Source organism: Ceratosolen solmsi, unplaced genomic scaffold (genome assembly GCF_000503995.2).
Source record: "Ceratosolen solmsi marchali unplaced genomic scaffold, CerSol_1.0 scaffold7, whole genome shotgun sequence".
NCBI classification, from domain to species: domain Eukaryota; kingdom Metazoa; phylum Arthropoda; class Insecta; order Hymenoptera; family Agaonidae; genus Ceratosolen; species Ceratosolen solmsi.
Genome location: NW_011948413.1, coordinates 7765937 through 7774791, shown reverse-complemented (window position 1 = coordinate 7774791; position 8855 = coordinate 7765937).

The window sequence follows — 8855 nt, the reverse complement described above, 5'->3', positions numbered from 1 at the left end:
GTAAGCGTCTAGCGATAGCGGAGCTTTTGCCGATACCAAGCCAAATAGATATCAGCCGGTGGAAGATTTCTTTGTAGTGCGTCGTAACGCACGCGATAATACGCGTTTTATTTTTCAATGTTGAGAGAACGCATGGTACATCGATCCCTGAAAATTATTTCAACAGGAGCGTGGCTTGTTTATACGCGGCAGTATGAGCAATCCGCGAGCGTGACATGTGGCGCGTGTCGTATCGTACGTAGTTTCTCCCATCTCATACATTTTCTTTTTCACCATTTTCCTTTCGTCGTTCGAGCACGCAGTGTTCAATTAATTTACGATGTCCCGTATACGGGTCCCGTACTAAGCTGCGTCGAATAAATCGCTTCCCCCGCCCCCTCCAATTCACATCATTCAACCGTACGGATTGCATCGACTGCATTGTGATTGTCGCAATAGTTTTTTTATCGATGTGGGCTGGATAATCGTAGGTGGTGTCGATTGCGGGCTAACGACTGCGGCCAACGGTCCAAGTGAGGAGGGAGGCGAATTTTCATAGGGAAAAGGGCAAAATATACTAATGGCCCATAAATTTGGGCAACGAATGGGCACCCGAGCAATGATTCCATTGTAGTCTTGAATAAGTGTAATGAGTTGAGCGGATTGCGAAAGGCGTACGATACGACAACGTCGATAAATTCTTATTTCTTCCTAGAAGAGTATGCCTCGTGTGCCATAATAATAATAGATCACCGATTTGCCGTTTCCTTATTGCCTCTCTCGTTACAAAAAATTCTCGCCCTCTTAATCATCATAATCTTCAACGCTATTAAAAACCGGACTTTAAACGTACGTATAATATTGATAATAAAATGCGTGCATATAATTAGGCGATAATATATCTCGTTTAAAATAATTTTATAATTATAAAAACATTTTTATGGGGTGGGGATTTGGGGGGGGGGGGGTGGGGGGGGTGGTGGTGGTGGTGGTGTTGGTAGACGGGAGAGGGGGGAATTTGTGGGTCGGATAGGTTGGTAGGGAGTGTATACAAAGCTAGGCGGTGTGCGGTTGTATGGCGTAGCGAGAAAGAGGGACAAGACGGGACTACGAAGCTCGCTAAAAAAGGCGAATCCCCGAGGGTTGGACAAGAGCCGATACAGTGTTTAGCGAACGGGCCCGATTGACACGAAACGACAAAAGGCAAAGTGCTCTCGCGGAGGCGCGGGTATTAAAACTAAAGTAGAAGAAAAAGAAGATAAAGATGAAGAAGAAGAAGAAGAAGAAGAAGAAGAAGAAGAAGAAGAAGAAGAAGAAGAAGAAGAAGAAGAAGAAGAAGAAGAAGAAGAAGATGATGATGATGATGATGATGCTGATGATGATGATGATGATGATGATGATGATGATGATGATACGCCCCGCCACCTTGGCCGTTGACTTGCGTTAAATATTAATGCAACCGCCCGGAGCGCGGGAGTAACGGAGGAGTCCTCGGCGAGCAGCGCAGAGGGGACTTTGGAGCATCGGCCCGATCGTCCGCGAAAGGTGCTGATTTAAGAGCCAGCTGATTGAGATTTGATTGTCGCGAGGAGATACGGCGGCTCCCTCGCACCCACAAAAAGAAGAGACAAGAAATTGGCGTACAGCGAGCGCCCGCTGCGAGCCTAAGCCGGGCGTTTCGAAAGTGGGCGAGGGGAGGGGTGATGGACGGGGGGTAAGAGCCGCGCGATGGCCACCGGGCCCCGATAGAAGCGAAGCCGGCGAGCAGGTGTCCACCGTATCTCTCTCTCCCTCTTACGGCGGCCGGGGGCTCTTGCGCGTATACATATCGCGTACGGTGCGATCTGCCGGCCATCTGCCGTTTCCTCGGCCTCACCTTAGTCCTGGCCACGAGGCCTCGTAAAGGGAAAGGAAAAAAGTTTACGACAGACACGTGCGCCGCCAAGATTCTCCTCCCCCTCTGACTATCGGCGCCCAGCCCTTTCTGCTCGTTGTACTCCCTCCTCCCGCCACACCGGCCCCATCCTCTTCGCCGCCATTTCGTTCGCCTGTCCTCGGCTCTTGCGACGCTCGGGCCTCTTTCGCGCGCGCGCGCGCGCGCCCCTTCGTGCATGGTGGGCATTATCGCACGCTATTACGGGCCGAACAATGCATACGGGCCAGAGGCAGCTTATTACCTGGGGCCTGTTTCGAGCAGGCTTCGAGATTTGGATGACGCGAGGTGGAGCAATTTTGCGAGCGTCGGCCCGAGGAGCGCCCCGGCCAGATGGTAATGGCTAATTTTTGCAAAGATGGCGCTACGTTTAACGTCAGGCCGTTTCGCGCCTACATACAATGGCTCATTGCCGTTGGGTGGGATGGGAAAAGACGTTGAAATGGAATGGAATTTTGCGGAAATTTTGCACGCGGATTAGTAATGATGGTAGGCTTTGCTTCGGGGCGGAGCGATGTAGCCTCGACTCAGTACCCGCGTCAACGTAGTCTAGCGCTTATTAATGAATAAGGCATGACGTTACCTATTCGGTAGGTGCATCTCAATTGTGTTTGTCGCATCGCGTTCCCTCGGATAATTGTCGTCACGCAAATACGTGTAAGGACTTTATGGTCGTGTGTATTTTCCTCATTCTCGAGTCGTTTAATGGATCTTCATTAACGGAGGCGCGTATTTTCGACAAATAGACGATATTGGGCAAGAATGCGAGAATAATTTGGAAAAACTAATAAACACTTGATGAAAAACTTTATTTCATGATTATAAAGCAAAATCAGAATGAAGGTTATAATTATTTGTTATTCTCATAGAGTGAAAGTTTCGTTGCACTATAATTTCATTTCAACTCCAGAAAAGTAATTAGGTGGGCAAAACTGGGGTAAAGACTGATCTATTTTTTTTGTTTCTTTCTATCATTCTAGAATTGTTTTGCAAAAAATAAATATCAGGTTAATAGACCAATTGCAATACTTTCTAGCTGTTTGAGGCAAAATGATACGGCTCAATAATTGTCTGTAATGAAATTTATCTGCAAATTGTAAAATTAAATCTTACGGTCTTGATTGTCGAGCACGTGGATATTAAAATTATTATCACATTGATACAATTGAATAGTATATGTATATATATGTGTGTGTGTGCACGCGCGAGCGCGCGTGCGCGTGCGTGTGTATTAATAAAATTTCGTTTAATGTAATTGTTTTAAAAATCGTTTGATTTACATCTTTGAATTTGCTGTAGAGCTGGGAATAATCATTATCAACACGTGAATTTCAGTTTAAACAAAAATAATATACTATTATGAATAGACTCGAACTGTGTTTCGGTTCTATGCTTATAATTTAATATATATAAATTGATGTCTCAACCGCTGGCTTTTAATACACCGATTTCACCGTATTCGACATTATCGAACATTTGAAAAATTAGAATTTCGATATGCACGGAGAGCACTAAGCCATAATGCATAAAGCATCGGCCTAAAGGCGTATTCCTCCTGCAAGGTTAGCATTAAAGATTCTCATCTTCTTGGTCAGGGCACATCTCGTGGTATCCCGTGTACTTATTCAAGGATGAAAATCACTGATGACTTACTTAGTCTGTGAAAAGCACTCAGAGCCGCCTCTTCGTACTTCTACTACTTCTCTGTCCTTTTTTCTCATTCGCACTCGCTGACTGCACACAAGCCCCAGCTTAGTAAGATCGTTCAACATTTCATGATACGTATACGTAAGGTGATCTCTACGGAGTATTCGTGAAGCAGTGGCACCGAGATGGAGAATGGAAAATGAAGGGAGGGAGTGTGTGAGAGAGAGAGAGAGAGAGAGAGAGAGAGAGAGAGAGAGAGAGAGTGAATGAGAGAAGGATGGGAACTTCCTTTCGTCACCGTGCTTCTCTCCTATCTGTGTGCGGTGACGAAGGAAAAGTTGCGCTATCTCGGATAGCACGTCAACTTCTAATGAGAGTGATAGAGAAGGGTGTATAGAGAGTGGGAGAGGAAGAGCATACATTGATTGATTTATTTATACGGCTCGGAAACGATGAAAAATTTAACAGCCAGCTTTTCTCGCTACGGCTTTGCCTTGATTTTTCCGACTACATTCGTATGATTATGAATTTAATATCTTTAGCATCGATTTAATTTGAATTTAAAGCTCTGAAATAGTTGCTAAGCTGTTTACATTGAGCGTATATTGAAATTACTATGGAATAATACGTAGAACTAATATATAAGCAGCCGAGAGTATAATTTCACTTTTACGTATATCAATTTTTATTACCATTTACGCAAAACCATTCTCGATCTATTATTTTCTTTTCAACATTACTCCCAATATACATGAAGATATTTTAATTTTTAGATGCTCAAGCCATCCAATCATAATACTATAAATATCCGGTGGGTAAAGTGTAGTATTTTCATTATTTTCGGCTCTATTAGCAAATATTCGGATAGTTGAATAAGCATTAAGGTATCTGGCTAAATTCAGCTAAAAATATAAATTCATTTGCGTTTGTATTTATTCATTACTATCGTTAGCTTTGTTGACACGTTGAATATAGCGTGCAATTCGCAGAATCGACCGAATTAATATTTTTTCGAAGTTCAACAATCGAGTGTCGTATTTTACCGAGAATGAAGCAATTAAAACAGCTTATTTCTGCATATCGCGCACGAACAGCATAATTAAATACTCTCTTCGACTATATTCAGTCATTCTTAATATTTCAGATGTTTTCGTTACATAAAACGTATTAAAAAAATTTTTTTTCTTCAATTATGCACATTATACGTTTTAAAAGTTTCGGCAGATCGCTTTGAATTATTAATTTTCCAACGATTGTACTTTTAATTTTACTTATGCTTTTCATAACATAGATTTTTAAAGAAAATGAATAAACGTGTCTCGAGTTAGGCAGGATTTTTTTAAAAAAAAAAAAAAAAAAAAAAAAAAAAAAAACAGTAGTTTCCATGAAATTAAGATAAGCGAAGAGAATTGTTAAAGGTGTTGCTTTGGTCAAGTTTCTTTTTGTCTGCACTTGCAGTAATGATTTTTCGCTCATTACACATAGTTACAACGAAGTAGAGGGAAATATAAGGAACATCACTTTCGTGTTACAGGCAAGAAATGGCATAAAATATAAAGGAATTAATTCTAATTTTCAACTCGCAAGTTATTACTAAAAGAATAGTAAATTAGCGGTAAAACAACATTTCCGCATTAAAAAGCAAATCTATTGAGGAAAATCACGAATTCGATCAATATTGCAGCTAATAATCTTAAATTGATAATTATGCTATGAAAAAGTGTACATTGTCAATTGGGTAGCGATAATTGGAAGCAACAACAAATACAACAACAACAACAGCAACAACAATAATGGAAATAAGAATATATAAATTGAAATTTGATTACAGTGATAACGTACTGTAAAATTTACACTGTCGTATTGAATTTGTATGCCTTTAAAATTTACGCTCGCGCTGGCGTCCAATTATTTTCCTCGCTCTTGGCAAGAATGAGAGATTTAGGCTTTGTTCCTACTATCTCTGTTCAAAACAGGAACTCAGCTGCAAGAGATACTCTCGCAAATAAAACAAGATTGAAGAAATTTGATGAATGAATTGTTGAGTTGGACGGGAGAGGGGGGAGCTATGCGAATCAAAAGAAGAATTAAAATAGACTCAACTAATTAACAGTCGGTATAGACAATTTGCGTGTGATTGGCTTATAAAACAACGATTTCTTTCGGCTGATAACAATGTGCAAGACTAGCCTTTGTTTCTCCGGTGCCATACGTAATAACGAGAAAGTACTGCACCGCGCACGAGCATTATCGAACCAAAGTAAAACAACAAGAAGGGAAGAAAATGATATTATGATGCGGCTCGTAGATTATATTAATAAACTATGATCAACATTAGTTTGACGATTTTTCTATTTTGTTCTGCCCTAATTTGTATTAATGATAATTCATAATGACGAAGCGCTAAATTATTGTAGATAAGAAAGAGGAAAAATTAATAATGAACGACTGCGTTTACTTATCTAAGTATCGGGTTGTAAGTAATTCTTTGAAGGGTCGTTTTTATCATTGAAATGCATTGTTTATCCTATACATGGAATTTACGATTTTTAACTATACTCGTAGAAGATAGGGCGGGTGATATAGGAAAATTAAGAGATAGATAGATAGAGAGAGAGAGAGAGAGAGAGAGAGAGAGAGAGAGAGACTAAAAGAGATATTATTATTATATATTTAATAACGAAATTTCACATGCTAATACAATGAATTTAACTAATATTTAATATTTTACCATATTCACGGGGTGTAAATGACATTTTAATATGCTTATAAAATTAAATTTAATACTATATTTCTAACATGCTAATGTTAATAAAATTCATGAGAATAGTAGTAGCTTAAGTATTCCTTTTAGTGACGTTGATAATAAAAAAAAAAAAAAAAGTGAAAAAAAGAAAATTGTATAGTTAGTTTCCAGGATAGATAGATTTTTTTTTATAAATATTGCAAGGATCGTTAAAAAAAAAAAAAAAAAATACTAGCAAACACAGTACCTGCGTTATTTGCATCCCATACAGCATAACATGGAAAATTGTTCATTTTCAACGAACAGTAATGGAATGCCAATGGTGTTAAATTCAAAATAACAAGTTGCATGATAAACATAATTTCAGAAAAGCCCGTATTACTACAAATTAGAGAAATTCTACGAAAAATTCAGCGGCCCAGTCAAAACGCTTTCCCAGTAAAAAAAAAAATCTGTCGCACGAATGTTATGGGTAAAAACAATTTTCATCCTCGACACACTTTACGTGCGTAAGAGCAACAAAGTTGGCGCAAATCGAGCATCGGAGCGAGGGAAAGCGAAATAAAACAACGTAATGTATTATGCACGCCCCCCTCTCCACCACTGCACGCATAAGCACTCAAACTTTACGGCGTAATTAGTTGGCAAAGATGACGATTATCTGCACAAAAAGAACTATAGTTACCATTTACGTTCTAGTGGACGACGCGAGACAGAGAACAAGAGAGAGAGAGAGAGAGAGAGAGAGAGAAAGGTTAAAGGAAAAAGTAAAATGAAGAACAGAGTATGGGTGCACGCGACTGGTAAGGAAAATAACTGCAGTAAGCGCGACCGCTGCTCGTCAATATCGCGCAGGAATACGCGAATAATAAAAATTTGGTGAAGGGGTGAGAGAGAGAGAGAGAGAGAGACAGTCAGACAGACCAAAGCAGTCAACGAGGCATGTCCCTCGTATTTCCCGTCAGCGAGGTAATTCGAAGGAGGGTTCTGGACTAAGTAAAACTACGTTAAAACTGATAACAGGTGCCTCTCTTCCTTATCTCGATGTCTCCTAGTCGTCAGCTTTATCGAATTTTCCGTGCTCATTTGCTTATACTTCGTCCAAGCAAAGCCCCTATTAGCCATAAAATGTCTGTGTGAAAATGTGCAACAATTGGTAAAATTGGGCTTCCAACAGGCAGGATGACCTTACTGCTAAATTCCCAAACAGATGTTCCTTACTTATCAACGCTATTTCTACGAATTTTTGGTCACGTGTGATAAGTAGCCAAATTTTTAATTCTCTTAAAGTCTCTCGCGACAACTGCCTTTTTCCTTTTCAAACAATCTTTTTCTATTTATTAAACGAGAATTTTCCTAAGTTTTGAATTAAAATGAAAAGTCCCATTAGACAATATTTATAAAGTTTGATTATTGCAGTCGTTAAATATGTCTGTAAAGATACATAAATCTAAAGATTCACATTTAATTTTATTTCCTTATTTCATTATGCACATTCGAGTAGAGTTAAAATTTAGAGTTTTTAGCACAATAAACCTTGTGATAAAAATACAACGTAGTCAACCATTGTTTTTACAGCAATTATAAACATATTCTTACAATGTTTATGTAAAGGATTAACAGTCGGACTCGCGCTATACAATTTTATATTGACACCAATATAAAATTTATACATTTCTTTGTTTTATGTATATATATATATATATATATATATAATGGCAGCGATAATTAATTAACCGCATTATTCATTTGATATTGTACGTCGACGGTTATTACGGAGTTTCCAGCCGACATTTCATGTTCATTTAAATATATTTTTGCCTTGGATACAATTTAACTTAACTCCATTGTAAAATAATAATTAATTACGTATATAAACTGTGGTATGGTACACATTATTTTACATCACATTAAATTAATTTTTTTCTGTTACAGATAACAGCGCCTACCGATAATTTTATTTCCACGTAAAATTCATTTACTTTAATTTATTATTTCGCACTAGAAAATACATTGATGTAATAATACCATTATTTTTCAAAAGTATTAGAAATTCCGACTCCAATTCTTTCACGCGATGAGAACAAAAAAATCTTCGTCGCAAGCAAATTAAATGGACTTGGCGGTTAAGTCGAAAGTCGCGCTTAGCGCGAGGAGCTTAGAGGTTCTCAACCATTGAGAAATCTAGCTTTGATTAGAACTCGGCTTCGACCAACAAGACTAAGGCAAACATGTTGAAAAGCGCCCCAGACAAAAGAAAAGGAGCGACACGCACCGTGGAAAGCGACTACGTTCTCAGGTCAGATTACGCTAGCAAGAAACTGCGACACGAGCAGGCGCACTTTTCATCAGACCAATTGAATAATTCGGAAAGTCGCACTCGGCATTGCAGCACCGAGAACCAATCTCACGACGAAACATGGTCTTCCCATAATAAAAACAATAATGCCGAGGCTCAAATTGTCCCGTTCTGCATTGCCATTACTTATTAATTCGTTTGTCCACCACTTTGCGCATTCGTTCTCATTACCGCAACACCCCCCCCCCCCA